The following is a 15,814-nucleotide window of genomic DNA, read 5'->3' as shown; positions in this document are numbered from 1 at the left end:
GGTTTGCGGGGTTTAACGTCCCAAAGCGATTCAGGCTATGAGAGTTGCCGTAGTGGAGGACTCTGGAAATTTCGATCACCTGGGCTGCCAAGGCCGGGATTCGATCCCGCTTCCTTGGGAACAATAATCGAGCGCTTTAACCACTGCACCACCCCCTCTTGTATTCTTTATTGCCTAATTTATTATGAGATTTTACAGTAATGTTCTTCATCTGTAAAATCTGCGCCCCCCCCCCTATGCATTAAGGTCCGCGTGTTCGGCTGTATCGACTAAGACGTGGTCTATGTCGATACAGCCGAACATGCGGACCTTAATGCATTCACGATTGTGACTAAATTATCAGGGTCAACAACTCAAAGCCAGTTCGGCCGTTACCAACCACCTGGAGGAACCGGATAAGGCTGCAGTCGCCCTCGCGATAAGCTCAACCTCAGCCCTTCATATAGCTAGCGACTCGAAAACCGCAATAATAAATTACAGCAAAGCCAGGATATCCCCTAAAGCATTCAAATTACTGCTTGTCTCTCAAACACCTCCTTTTCAATACAGTTAATCTGCATACCAGCATACTCCTCCCTTCCTGGTAATGAGGCTGCCCACAATTTCGCCCGATGACTCGTCAGCTTGCGACGAGACAACCCCTTATGAGGTAGGCGAGGGATCATATGGGTTCCTATCAAGAAATTACACTACACTTCCGTCCAGCAGAAACCCTATACCCTCCGGGACAGAAATCTCACAAAGGCACAGGATGTCACCTGGCGAAAATTACAGGCGCATATTCGTTTCCAAATTCAGTCCCCTTCTCTCCCATGCATACCTTGCATTATACACACCTTACTATAACTTATGCTACCAGAGGGCCAACTTACACCACATACTATGGGCCTGCCCCTGAGACCCCCTCCATGGGATCTGCAGCTCTCCACCTGCGAGCAGTGAGAGGCCACTATGCTCAGCTCGGATGCGGTAATCGAACTGCAGGCCATCGAGCGTGCAACCCAGTCCAGCAGAGATCAACGGCTGTTGGCCATCTAGCGCGGAAGCTCCTGCCTGCCTGACTTCCTCAAATAATTCGTTATCCTCCTCCTCACCTTAAAAATCCAAGGCGAGAAAGAAAAAAATAAGCACATGTTTAGCACAGTTAAACATGGTATTCAGCGAAAACCACTGAATAGCTGCGCTCAGCAGAAGATTTTCGTAGAATAGGTACGATACCCTAATCCCAGCATCACCTCCACTGGCTTCCATGGTTGGCTCCGTGTCGAGACGCGATTGCTGCTAGAATACAACACGCATGCTCAAGGTGACGTAACCTAGCTCATTTATTATATGTCGAGATGGACGATAGAGAAAACGATAAATTCAAGCTCTGTGGAGAGAGAAGGACCCTCGACCATATAATCTGGGCATGTGCTAGCTCCCCAGGGGCTAAACCAAATACAAATTGCAGAGAAGCCTGGGAAGCCTTGCTGCGGAGCGAGGTCCCTGCTTCACAGCAACAAGCCATCCGCCTGGCGGAAGAAGCCGCGAAGAACCAAGACCTCTTTGCTTGCTTCTTATTGCGGAGCTCTCGGCACCCGTCCCTTAGGCCTGCATGCCGGGAGCTGGAATCGGGGGACTCCTTATCTGGTTGTAGAATAAAGTTATCATCATCATCATCATCAATCAATTGATCCAACACCAACTTTCTTCGCAGCTCCAAGATTGAAAGCGCGAAGGTCACTTCGAGTTCCACTGCTTAAGCTGATCACCTCGTGGTGGGACACAAAGACGGTCCACAAGTTTACACTTCAAGCGGTCGGATGTTTCAAAGGATGTTTTAGTGTATTTATAGCCACACTGTCCTGTGGCTCCTTGAATGTCAATGGCTATAAATAACAATTGGTTCACAGGAAGGGAAAGGCGCAGTAGCTGTCACATTTGTTTCTGTGGACAGCTGAACTGTGCCGTAAGGGAAGGGAGGAAAATGGAAATGAAAGTGGAAAGAGAACGATCAGCCGTAGTTGAGGGCTACGGAGTAATTCGACCACTGACGATCTTTAACGCGCACTGCCCAGGCTGGCATTGTGTGTTGGTTTATAGGAAGGAAGGGCACAATATCTGTCAGATTATTCTGTGGATACCTGAACAAGCAGCAACAGTTTGTCCTGCTCCTTGAACGGCAAATCGCAGTCAAACTGACGGCCCCGCCGCGGTGGTGCAGTGGTAAGACGCCCGACTACTATACTGCAGTATACTAGTTCGATGCCGACCACGGCGGCTGCGTTTCGAAGGAGGTGAAAGGAAGAAGCTGTGCGACGTTAGCGCATGGTAAATATCTCCGGATGTTCGAAATTACTCCGCAGCCTACCACTACGGCTCCCTTTTTCCTCTTTCACTCCCACCCTCCCCTCATGGAGCCGTATAGGCGTCCATTTAAACAAATGTGACAGATTCTGTTGTTTTTCATTCCTATGAACCAATTACTATTAATATTATTATCATTAATATTATTATTATTTCGAACTGAAGCCCACGCGAAAACCTGATCCACCTAGGATAGTGAAATGTTAGCTTCAACATCACCTGAGGTTTAACCCTGCTAACTTCGGCGGAGCGCATGCGCCGCTTTGCTTGGTTGTGCTTTGATTAGGTTTAGGTTTAGACAATCGCAGACGTGGTCGTGCAGCGACACGATTGGCGGTACTATGGAGTCCAAGTCAAGGACGCCCTCAACGACAAGAGGGCACACGCTATGCTGTTTCTGCCGTCAAAGGCCAACGTGGTGTTTGACCACGGCATACACATGGTGTAGTGAAGGTTTCGCTTCAAAGGATGTACTCATGTCTGAATTCAATGTTAAACGCTCGCACGGGTGCTCATTAAAGCGTGAGGTGCCACTAACCATGAACTCCCGTGTCCGGGAGATGCGCTGTTATTGCAATTTCGACGCGCGCTCACCTCCATGGTGCCCCGCCGGGGTGGCGCAGTGGTAAGACGCCCGACTACTGTGCCGGCGTTCCCGGGTTCGAACCTGACCACGGCGGCTGCGTTTCGATGGAGGCGAAACGAAGTGGCGTCCGTGTGCTGTGCGATGTCAGCGCACGTTCAAGATCCCCAGGTGGTCGAAATTACTGCGTAGCCCTCCACTATGACTCCCCTTTCTCTCTTTTCACTTTCACTCCCACCTTCCCCTTACGGCGCGGTTCAAGTGTCGACCGAGCAAGTGTGACAGATAATGCGCCTTTCCCTTCCTGTGAACCAACCAACGAACCTCCATGCTGTCACTGAGATCATTAAAAACCAAAAAAATTTCTCGATTACGTTAAACAAGTATACAGTTTTGAGACTATGTTCACACACTTGCGAAAAGCAAACCTATGGCAGCTGTTTGGGGCATTATCGCTACTTGTGTGATAGTAGCTATCTTAACAAGTGCACGTGTACGTTTGCAATGCCGGGCGCATGCGTGAGGTACTCGGCGTCTGTATATATACTTGTCATGTTGCAATAAAGGGGGGTTTGTTCCCTGAGGCCTGGTCGAGGGGCGGCCACGCAGAAACCCTCTGTGAAGTGTCGTCCATCGAACACCACATGGTGTCAGAAGTGGTTGTCCGGGTTGTACTGGACCTGCGGTAGTTGTAAGGTATCGTTACCAGCCCGAATAACACCAACGAGAAATGGCGCAAGAAACGAAGGTATCCTCCCAGCCTTTCCTGGTGCAGCCGCCAGCAAGCTTCAACTTTGACAAAACATCCGAATGGCCTGAGTGGATACAAGAGTTCGATGACTACCGATTCGCCTCGGGACTTAACGAGCGAACTGAAGAGGCTCAGGTGCGTACGTTGCTGTACACGATGGGACGACAGGGACGAAATATTTTCAAGACTTTCAGCCTGTCTGAGCAAGACTCGAAGAAATACGAGGTGGTGAAGAAACGGTTCGATACCCATTTTGTTGCCACACGGAACCTAGTCTACGAAAGTGCGTGCTTCCATCGCCGCCACCAAGGACCAGACGAGTCCGTGGATCAGTATGTTACGGAGTTACATACGCTGGCCGATAGATGCGACTACAGGGAGATGAAAGAGCGTATGATTCTCGACCGCTTTGTAAGTGGAATACGAGACGGAAGCTCTTCAAATGGATGCGGCGCTGACTCTAGAAAGTGCTCTCACCAAGGCACGCCTGAAAGAAGCTGTGCAACGGCAACAGCAGGATATTCGCGTCAGCGTGGACCGCGATGGTTCACTGACGAGCGCTGAAGTCGACACTGTTCATAGGCGGACACCAAACCAGAAACATCCGGAGCACCTGAAGTGTGCAGCTTGCGGTAGGGGCCCTCATTCCAGGTCATCGTGCCCTGCCAGGGGAGCGCTGTGCTACGGGTGTCAGCGCCGGGGACACTTCGCGGCTGTCTGCCCACGGACACACTGGACCACGGAACCCGAAGTACGGCATTTGGAGGTAGGAGTCCACTGTCCTCGGGGGGAGCATCCGAACAGGAACTGTGGGACGTTTTCCGTGGGGAATTTGTTTGCGACATCAGTAAAAGCGCGCTTTGTCCAGGTTGTTATTAATGGTGTAGTTGTTTCGGCCAAAGTTGACACGGGAGCCGAGGTAAATGTGGTGTCAGAGTCATTTCCAGCGTTACCTAAGGTACTAAAGTCTACTGATGTTATTTTGATGGGAGCAGGCGGTGACAAGTTGGACGTGAAGGGAATGTTTACTGCCGACATTCTGTGGAAACATGCTTCGGTTAGGCAGGATGTTTTCGTTGTCAATTCGGTAAGCAATGTGATTCTTGGCTTACCTGCAATAGAAGCGTTGGGAATAGCGAAGTTTGTGGACGAGGCATCAGTTCACCAGGTGGTGCAGACAAGATTTAGTTCCTTGTTCCGTGGTCTGGGGACCATGAAAGGCGAATACTGTATTCGTCTTAAGCCAGACGCGGTGCCCTATGCCATTCACACTGCTCGTCGTACACCCATCCCACTACGGGACAGGGTAAAACAAGAGCTGGAAGAAATGGAAAAGAATGGGGTCATTCGTAAAATTCAAGGGCCTACGGAGTGGTGTGCTGGCATAGTGCCCGTCTTGAAGCCGTCAGGACAAGTGCGAATATGCGTTGACCTGACTCAGTTGAACAAATCGGTGCAACGTGAACGGATTGTGCTTCCAACTGTGGATGAGACACTCTGGTTGCTCAATGGGGCAGTCAAGTTTTCCAAACTGGACGCAAACTCTGGTTTCCACCAAGTGAGGTTAGCAAAGGAATGTCAACTGCTCACAACTTTCATTACTCCATTTGGCCGTTATTGCTTTGAGCGGCTACCATTTGGCATATCTTCGGCTCCGGAGTATTTTCAAAAACAAATGTGCGAGATCCTTGATGGAATTCCGGGGTAGTGAAGTTAATGGACGATACCTTGTCTTTGGTTCTAGTCAGAAGTAACACGACGAACGCTTATTGTGCACTTTAGAACGTTTGGCCGAAAACGGCGTGACCCTAAACAAAGAAAAGTGCCAGTTCAGTGTAAACGAGCTTTGTTTTCTGAGGTGCCGCGTGAGCCGAGATGTCATACGCCCGGATCCAGCGAAGGTTCGCGCAATTGCAAATATAAAGCGCGCGCCGAAGAACGTTGCAGAAATGCGCAGATTTTTAGGTCTTGCTAATCATTCTTCCCGATTCATTCGAGAATTAGCTGAACAAACGGCGCCTTTGCGTCAGCTGCTGCAAAAGAACACAGAGTGGGTCTGGGCAGAACCTCAGCAAATAGCTTTTGATGGCGTGAAGAGTGCTATCTGCTCAGATAGGTGTATGGCTAAGTTTGATGCCCAACGTCCAACGATTATTTCTGCAGGTGCTTCGTCGTAAGGCTTAGGAGCGGTTTTACTGCAAGTGCAACCAAATAAAGAAAAGCGGCCGGTTGCTTTTGTCTCAACATCATTGACACCAACTGAGATGCGCTATGCGCAAATCGAAAAGGATACTTTGGCTATAACATGGGCCGCAGAACGTCTCGAAAGCTTTGTGCGTGGGCTACACATTACGGTAGAAACAGACCACAAACCGTTGGTTGCTTTACTAGGAAAGACTCCACTTGATTTGGATCCGCCTCGCATTCAAAGGTTTAGAATGCGGCTAATTCGATTCAGTTTTGAGGTGCAATATGTTCCGGGAAAAAAACCTTGAAATAGCGGATGCACTCTCCAGAGCGCCAGGGCCAGGCCAAAAGACTAACTTTCTTTCGGTCAATGAAATCAACTGTTACGTTGCTGGCACGTTATCGGAGTTAAGAGAGTCGGAGCACTTCTGCTTAGTAGCCGAAGAACAGGCGAAGGACGAGACTTGTCGTACGTTGTGTCTCTATGTCCGGAAGGGCTGGCCTAGTCTACCTTCGTTATCAGCTGTTTTGAGGCCCTATTGGCAGGATCGTGCCGTTTTGAATGTATGCAAAGGTGTCGTCCTGCACGGCACCCGCCTGTTGGTGCCACACTGCCTTAGAAGCAGAATGTTAAAGCTGCTTCATCAGGGCCACCAGGGTGTGGTAAGGTGTAGAGCAAGGGCAAGAGAGTCCGTTTGGTGGCCAGGTTTAAGCGCTCAGCTTGCTGCGTTCATTGGAAACTGCCGCACGTGCTCCCAATTTCGCGTCCAGCCGTGCGAGCCAATGATCCCGACTGAGACGCCTTTCCGGCCTTGGCAAAGCGTTGCGGCAGATATCTGCCATGTGAAAGGCTGTAACTACTTGCTCATAGTTGATTACTTATCTCGGTTTCCGGAGTTGTGTCGGCTGACCTCTCTTAACAGCGCTGAAGTTATTTATCATACCAAGAAGGTGTTTTCGACACACGGCATCCCGGAAATGCTGGTAACCGATAATGGTGCTCACTTTGTTAGCCAGGAGTTCAACCAGTTCGCGAAACTTATGGATTCAAACATGTGACGTGTAGCCCTAGGTACCCGCAGTCAAACGTGGAGGTAGAAAGAATGGTAAAAACTGTGAAAGGTCTGTTGCTAAAATCGGATGACTTACATTTGGCTTTGTTAGCGTACAGGGACACGCCGGGACCCCTAGGCAAAACTCCAGCAGAGCTACTCATGGGGCGGCGGCTTCGCACTACTTTGCCTCTCCACCCAAAGAAGTTGGCCCCCAAGACGCCCAATCTCAAAGAAGCACGGGACAAAGATGCCGATTTCAGGGAAGGTCAACGGCAAAATTATGATCGTCGGCATGCGGCCCGTCACCTTTTCCCGTTGCTGCCAGGGGATTCGGTTTGGGTCAAGGACTACAGGAGAGAAGGTGTGGTTCTTCATTGTGCAAAGCGACCACGCTCGTATTTGGTGGCTTTGGATAGCGGGGTTCAGATTGAGCGTAACAGGCGAGCGCTAATCAAGCAAGCGCCCAAAAGAGGTTCGGACTCTGACGGGGCGTACGAATTTCCGTCTAGCCTAGATGGTCTCGGCGAGAACGGAAACTCTGTTCCTAATACACAAACTGTCCCAGATGGTCTAGAGGGGAAAGAAAACGATGTTTCAAATACACAAACAGTCCCAAGTGACCCGATGCAGACACCGCCGAATACCTCTTCGCCTGCGGTTCGGGATGAATATGTCACACGCTTTGGTCGAAAAGTAAAAAAGCCAGAACGATACGGTATTTCTGAATGCCATTCAGGCCATTTGCTCTGAAGTTGTTGTATTTGTGTATTTTGTGTGAATGCCATTCAAGCCGTTTGCTTTGAAGTTGTTGTATTTGTTGTGTATTTTAAAGTGCGTCTTTGTTTTGTAAACTGCTGCTCTTCCAAAAGGGAAGGGGATGATGTGGCATTATCGCTACTTGTGTGATAGTAGCTATCTTAACAAGTGCACGTGTACGTTTGCAATGCCGGGCGCATGCGTGAGGTACTCGGCGTCTGTATATATACTTGTCATGTTGCAATAAAGGGGGGGGGGGGGGGGCTTGTTCCCTGAGGCAGGCGGTCGAGGGGCGGCCACGCAGAAATCCTCTGTGAAGTGTCGTCCATCGAACACCACACTGTTAACCAACAGTCTGTTTACCATTGCCTTTCAGCATTCGACCAAGTTTTTTCTAGATTCAGAGTGGCGTTTCATAGGCAATCTCCTCATTATCCACCACACCAGAGAGGATGAGCGGGTGGCTGCTACCAGCCGTACGGGGCTCTGGGACTTGCGGCGGAGGCTAGCCTGCCACCGGATATTTATGTTTTAGGCCTTCATTGCACCCGCCACAGCTACAGTGGTGGACGATGACTGTTGCTACGTGCGTCTTTCCCTTTATCTTATTTTGCACCCGCCACAGCTACAGTGGTGAACGATAGCTGTTGCTACGTGCGTCTTTCCCTCTATCTTATTTTCCTTCTATTTTCTCTTCGTCCGCATAGGCGTTCGTGTGCTGTGCGATGTCAGCGCACGTTAAAGATCCCCAGGTGGTCGAAATTACTCCGTAGCCCTCCACTACGGCTCCTCTTTCTCTCTTTCCACTTTCACTCCCGCCTTCCTCCGTTCCCTTACGGCGCGGTTGCGGTGTCCACAGAAAACAAGTGAGACAGTCACCGCGCCTTTCCCTTCCTATAAATAAATAAATCCGGACTCTCTTCGTCCGCATGAGGCAGCGGAGATGGCTTAGCTAAAGAGCCAGTACCAGGCCCCTGCATTTTAACGCGGCAGCGTTAAGGAGCTCGTGTCGCAGAAAAGCCGGTGTCGTCGGCGTCCAGTGAGCGATAAATCCCGGCATGCACTTCATAAATAAACATGCACTTTCATGCACTTTCATGAACATGCAAGTTCCAAGATGGGCTGGGTGGGAATCGAACCAGGGTCTCCGGAGTGTGAGAAACACGCTACCACTCAGCCACGAGTTCAATGCTTGAAAGCGGTACAAAAGCGCTTCTAGTGAATGCGGTGTTGCCTTAGAAACATGCCGTAGAACGTTATACTCCAGTGTATATCTGTAATTATGAGCATGTTACTTACAGAAGTCGTAGTTACACGAGTAGCGAAGTACGTTTCCGCTACATTTCTTCTGCGCTCTGCGCACATGCAGAGCCATCTTGCGGCAAACACAGAAGAACCCTTCCTCGCAATGTGCGGCGCTGCCCCGACACGTGGCGCGCCACTCGCCCCTGACGTTTCGCCGTGCACCCTCGCAGGTTGTAGAATCAAGCGTCTTTCCTTTCTTTAGATCACTATCTTCGCTCACCCGCTTCTCCCCTTCGGGCCGCGCAGGTACCGGGGCGAGGATGCCCCAATACCCTTGCGTTTAGTAAGTTTTCTCGACGAGGTGCAATAACGCTATCGCGTTCCACTCTTGAAGGCGAAGCTTAAGCGTCCTCCAAATTTTTGTTTTCCTTTTTCCTACAGTCGCAATAACAAAAACAAGACAAGACCAGCGATTTTACAAGAATTATACCCAGTGCTAAACAACATCATAATATATTTACAGCAAGCCAATAGCATAAATCATGTTTGAAATAAATGAACGTTTCTTTTCTGTTATATATGAGAATCAAAACCTGTTTTATTTTCATTCTATGAACTATTTCTCGTTATTCAATTTTGCAGTTATACAGTTATCAATCTAAGTGCACTTAATTATATGAAAACAGCTGTTTTCATTTATGCCTCAGGCAACGAGTTTTCGCACGCTTTAATCACCAATGAAATGAATGAATGAAAACTTTATTTCCACCGAAAGGAGCCCCTCATCTCCCGGCCGGGGAGCGGGTCAGGAGTGCTCCGCAGGCTGAGGTCAGGAGAGGTTACAAGCACTCTTCACGGCCTCAGCCGCCAGGCGGGTCGCGTGCCGCTGAACGGTGGGATCTCCGCTCCGCAGCCAAACCTCCCAGGCTTCTCTACTATCAATGTTAATGCCGGCGCCTGGGGAATCGGCGCATAGCCATATTATATGATCTAGCGTGCCTTTTTGTCAGCAATTTTTACATTTAGAATCTTCTTCTTCCCCGGTCTGTGTTAAGAAAACCCAGACAGGGCAGATGTAGTTATCGGCTTGTAATCGCCTCCAGATGCGTGCTTCATTGTTAGTGACAGACCGATCTGGGGGAGAGTATACTTTTGGATCTAATTTGTAAGATTCTGTGATCTCATTGTATGTGATAGCGCAATCTTTAATTCCCTTGCATTCGGGCTGTTCTACCGCTGCCCGGTGGTAGAGATCTCGGGCCAGCAGGTGCACAGCTTCGTTGCCAGGGACAGACTCGTGTGCTGGTATCCATATGATGGATATGGTTCTAGTAATGGGATTTGTGAGAAGAATCTTTTTGGCCTCCTCTGAGATCCGTCCTTTTGCAAAATTCCAGACAGCCGTTTTGCTGTCGCTGATTATAGTTTTGGCCTGTGTACCAGTGCATGCGAGCGCTATTGCGGCCTCTTCAGCTGTACTAATGTCACGGGTGCGTGTTGAGGCCGCAATTTTAGGCGCACCTTCTCCATTTACTACTGCCGAGACAGCTGCTCCGTGTCGTCCCCATGATGCGTCCACATAAGCAACTTGGTCGACTGCTTTGCGTTTCATTCTTTTAGCGACGGCTTTGGCTCTGTGTTCTCTGTGTTCTTTGTTGTAGCCTGGGTGCATGTTTCGAGGTAAAGGTGGTACCAGTATGTGTTCCCTAATGTTGGGTGGGATAGATGTTTTCGTCTGTGGGCCTCTGTCTTTAATCACCAACAGTACGACCATGTGACGCACCTTTGTCGCTATGCTGCAGCACGGCCGGTCTCATTGCGCGCGCTAGGGCGCACATTGAGACCGGCCGTGGCTGCAGAAGCGTGCAGCTCTCGGCCGCGCTCAATTTAAAAGTGTTAAGGAACCTTCCTTATAATGACTGAACGGCGAATGCAAGTATCTGGAACAAAGCGGAAGAGTAGCCCGCGGATATATCGTATGAGACAAATCCGGCTCCTCTAGCGTTGATAAATAAGTGATACGTCTTCGTCCTGATGGCATTTACGAGGTTTCGCAGAAATATTGAAAACATGTATCATTGAACTTACACCTAAATGGCATTGTAAAATGAATTGCATTCATCCAGCCTTCTAAAGACTTTTGGTTCTCTACCTGGGCTTCAGTAAGCGGCCTGTTCGAAACTCGGCGCCGGCCACCCAACCCGTACAAAATGGGCAAACGCTTCCAACGATGGCGATCGGTTCTCCAAGGGAATTGCCTCAAACGAGGGGCTCCATATTGATCATCGCCTACAAGCCACTCTCACAGTTCCGAACACCCGTCAGCATAGGCGAGTTTATGCATGTTTGTGCGTGTATGCCGTTCACGTGGTGTTTCAAATATTACGAGAATGATGAATTTTAACACTTAAGCCTTTAATGGATCATCGTTGCCTTAAGAATTACTGTATTCGAGCAGTGGAGTGCTGTGTCTCCGCATATGTTAACGGTAGGAATCGCATTGCAGTGAAAAGCAAGAATGAAGCAACACATGTCTGAATGCAAGTACTCCATCAGCATGAGAAATTATTTTCTTGCATAAAGAAAAAGAAATCAGACTGAACTCAGAAATACTTAACATCGAATGGTACCATATAACCTTCACATTTTACTAGAACCACCTCAATACACAGTAGGCTGCTTAATATGCCTCGAAAAGCAAATGTTACAAATTTATATTGCTCTTTATACACTTTCGTTTATTATCTCCGATATATTAGTTCTCTAAGCAGCTAGGGGAGGCGCATGCGCCAATTTCATCTGCACCGAGACACAGCTACGTTGCCCGCGCTCACACCTTTGGCTCCCCGTCGGCCGAACTGCGAGTGTAGTCAGCCTCACAGGCAATCACCAGAAGCCGCAGTATAACTACTTCGATAGTGGGTAAGTGGCTTAACCGAGGCTCGCTTTCTTACTCTTGACATGGTTGATGTGAATCTTGGACCGTCGTTGTCTACACTCCACAGCAAGCATCAACTTAATTGGACAGTCTTGCTGATTGGTCCCGGTGTGAATCCTATGTCGCTAGCCACAGGGAGCGCAGTCGTGCCAGGTATGCAGCCAAGACACCTAAAACGTAAGATCCACAAATGGCGCGTGCAGGTAATGTTTCCATAACTGTGCTTCCGCTCATTACCTAGTTCAGGCAACTTCTATTCTCGCTTTATAGAATTTTGTCATCTGGACAACCTAAAAAAAGGGGTGCATGGACTGCTAAGGCACCCAAACTCTTTGCAAATAGTGAAATTCTTTATCCTTTTGCACCTTTCATGGTATATATATGGAAACAAAAATAAATCTTATCAGTTCAATTCAGTGAGTATCAAAGGCCTGTGTTTTATAGTTGAATTAGGGCTTCACAATCATACATAAATTTTTCACATTGTTCATTTACCGTTTGTTTTTTTACCGCTTGCATACTTCAGATGGGTGCTGGCTACAGCAGGACGATTTTTTGCAAGAACAGGTTGGGACAATATTTGTTATGTATTGCAGTACTACATGATATTTTTAATGTATATTGAAGATCGTTGTACACAAAGTGTTACTCAAGGAATGATCACAAAAATAAACTCAATTCTTTTGCACCTTATTAAATGCCCTGCAAAGGAATATTAATGTTTGATTAAGTGAAGTGCACCACTAAAGTGCTCCGGACATTGTGAAGTCATTACAGGGCTACACACTGTCTCGATCAATGGTGTGGACAGTCATTCAAAGGATCTTACAAGTGGTATGTAAACTTGCTTTATTCTGTGAGTTATTCGCAATGTAAAATTTAATATTATACGGGTGAAAAAAGAAGACCAGCAAAACTCCATTCGACAGCCTCCGATTACCAGTGCACTTCTGTCTCTGCCTTCTCACAAGGGGCCACACCAGTTGCACAATACATGTGACACTACCCCCTCGTCAAAAGAAGTGTCCCGATCCTTAAAGCATAGAAGGGAAAAAAATAAAAGTAGAAGGAGGAGCACTCAATATCCAGGCAGGAAAGAACGGCGCGCACAAGCACTGCACTTGGGGCAGTGGTAAGGTTTTAGTCGGCTGGCATGCAACCAAGTTTTTGATGTATGGTTGATATGTTGAATAAAGACAATTCTTCTGAAATATCGGTGTAAGGCCCGTGCTCTGTTCGGCCTCAGTGGTTGTTGGGTTGTCTGTGTAAGTTTCTATGCCAGACCCTCGTGTATGTGTTGATGTATATCTGTACTTGTGTTCTGGGAGAATTTCTCAGCTGGGTGGCCTAGTGTTGAACTGCGTGTCGCGTTCTAGTTCCTAGAATGAGAGCATTAGCTCTAAAATGCGAGCGCTTCCTTTGGACCCCTCTCTGAGTTTATTTTCCCTTTGCTATTGGAGATGGGAGAAGCGTCCCTTTTGCCTCTCCTCGGACCTCATTAGCGCGGTCTCCCGCTGTGCCGTCGCACGAGTGGGAGCGACCGGAGGCCATAAAACCCGCGAAGGGGGGTCAGGCTTTTGTCGCGCTGCACTGCGATGTGTAGCGTGCATCTGGTGCGCTTTGCGAAGGTTCCCGAGGAGTCAGTTTGTAGTAAATGTGTTTTTATTTTTTTTTACTTGTGGAAAGGGGCATGCTCCCGGCTCATCTCAGGAGCGCGGGACGGCGCCCGGGTGTCTTTTGCCGGAGGTACTCCTTAGGATATGACGCTCGCGCTGGCGAGCGCTGGGAGTAGTGGTTGCTTTGGAGCTGGGGCAAGAGGCGCCAGCTCAGCTGCGGGGACGCGGAGTCCCTGGTTGCTCTGTTTTAGCGGTCGGCGCGGCCGGCGCGGCCAGTTGCCGTTCGTCTCTGATTGTTGCTCCCTTGGGAAAGCAAATCCGGCTTGACTCTTGTATCATCTCTTGTATATAGTCTGTATAAAGTTCTCCGGTTCAATAGGAAGCTGCACCACCAAGTGTCATTTATCTCGGACGGATCCACTGCTGGGAAGACCGTCGTATCTTTATTGGCGCAGTCGCTACAGGATTGGTGCGCTGCAGCGGAACCGAAAGAACGGAGGAGCCTGGAAGCATCGGGCGCCGAGACGCCGAAGACTTGTGTACAAGAGGGTGCGTGAAGCATCGGGCGCCGAGACGCCGAAGACTCGAGTACAAGAGGGTGCGTGCTGCATCGGGCGTGGAGACCCCAAAGACGCAACTGCAAAAAGGTGCGTGAGCATCGGGCGCCGAGACACCGAAGTGCAGGAGGGTGCGTGAAGCATCGGGCGGCCGAGCGCCGAAGAAGCGAGAGCAAAGAGGTGCGCGCATCGGTTGTGGAGACGCAGAAGACCATCAGCAGCCCCAACGTAGCTAGGGCGAGGTCAGCTATCGAAGACTCCGAAAGACCGGGGAAACACCGACTGCAGACTGCGTGTGTGTGTGTGTGCACTGACGATGCGGAGCATCACAGCGATGACGCCAAGGACGCTCCATCATTGCAACCAGGACTGCAGCGTCACTTGTGAGTGATTTTCCCCATTCTTGCTTCCCTGTCTCTGCCGTGCTCGAGCCAAAAGCCTAGGCAAATAGCTATGGAGATTGATATGTGGCTGTGGGATTTCGGGGCGGACTGCGGTCCAGAAATTCGAGCAATGAGGCTGAAAGAAATGCAGAAAGAGCTTGAAGAGCTACGGCAGATGCGGCAGGAGCTTTTATTAGAAAGAGAGCGCCGCAAACGTGGCCAGCTCAAAGAAGGCTACGTGGGAGAGAACAGCGCAGTTAATACAGCTGTTGTGTCTCCGCTGTCAGAAACAGACGAGCGTCCTTCGGGCATTGTAGAGGTAAATGCTCCTCTAGAGGAATTAAAACGAAAGCCCGATGAAATTGCCGACGTTATACATGTAGCATCGCAGGCCGTTGCAGAGACAATTGAGAAAATGGATGTGGCTACCGTATCTCTAGAAGGCTTAGCGGATACAAAGGAGCCCGTCTCAGAAGAGAAAGCCGAGCATGCAAGCCCACAAGATGGCTCAGAAAATGACGAGGCCGGTAGCGACGAGGTGACCAACGCCAAGGCTCACAGTCTGAGCTTAGCAGAAGCGGCTGCGAATGCGGTTTTCGCGGTACCGTTCCCAACCACAGCTAGCACTGCAAAGTTGGATGTAGCTTTCGCGAAAGCAGGCACTGTCGATGTCGCAAACATACAGGTCCCGATACCCGCCGCAGGGGATCCGAGGGATGAGAAAAAGGTGCCCGATGATTGCCAGGCAGTGCCGGCGGACACAAAGAAAGCCTCCCTGCCGATTGTAGCAGTATCAGAGCAGGTGAGCCCTGAACAAGGCTCCGAGATCCTTCGGGATGAGAACCTCCGCGACGAAAGCGACACAGGTGAAATCTGCATTTTGTCCGCGGCTGGCGCAATGCCAAACAAAGAGGTTGAGCGGCTACGGCGGGCGCCGGGGAAAGCAGACAGATTGCACGAAGCTTACGGAAACGCGAGCAGTGCGTCGTCTATTTCCTTGCTGCACGAGTTGCCGCCCATAAGTGGTGCCAAAGTCTCCTTTCCGCGTACAATGAGCGGCGCAGACCTACTACCGCAGAAAGTAGAAAACCTCGAGCGCCAGGATAGGGCCGCGCGAAGGAGTAATGAGCGGCCAGGAATGCCAACGGTTGACCCGAATCCGAACGAAGGGCTGCCGACGCCAGGTTCGGAAACTTACCCTGACAGTAATATTCGTGAGCGCGCGAGGCTAAGGGCAGGCATTGCGTTGACTGGAGTTGGAGCCGGCGTTGCATTGGAGAGATCGGAGCCCAGTCGTACAATGTGGTCAACGTGGGGCCGTCTGGAAAAGGTAGTGCAGGTGTTCGACCCGGGAGGCTAATGATTGACTAACTGGTCGCACTCTGTGCACACTT

The 15,814-nt window shown here is 49.7% G+C and overlaps 1 pseudogene; it reads left to right on the top strand.

The window, feature by feature from the left end:
- The first annotated feature begins 3,544 nt into the window (after window positions 1-3,544).
- The window catches only part of LOC146187264 (uncharacterized), a 28,202-nt pseudogene continuing 15,932 nt past the window's right edge, over window positions 3,545-15,814 (top strand).

Source organism: Amblyomma maculatum, chromosome 6 (genome assembly GCF_055883805.1).
Source record: "Amblyomma maculatum isolate TAMU_Amacu chromosome 6, ASM5588380v1, whole genome shotgun sequence".
NCBI lineage: Eukaryota > Metazoa > Arthropoda > Arachnida > Ixodida > Ixodidae > Amblyomma > Amblyomma maculatum.
Note: the sequence above shows the minus strand (reverse complement) of the source record. Positions and strands in the feature narration are given on the sequence as shown.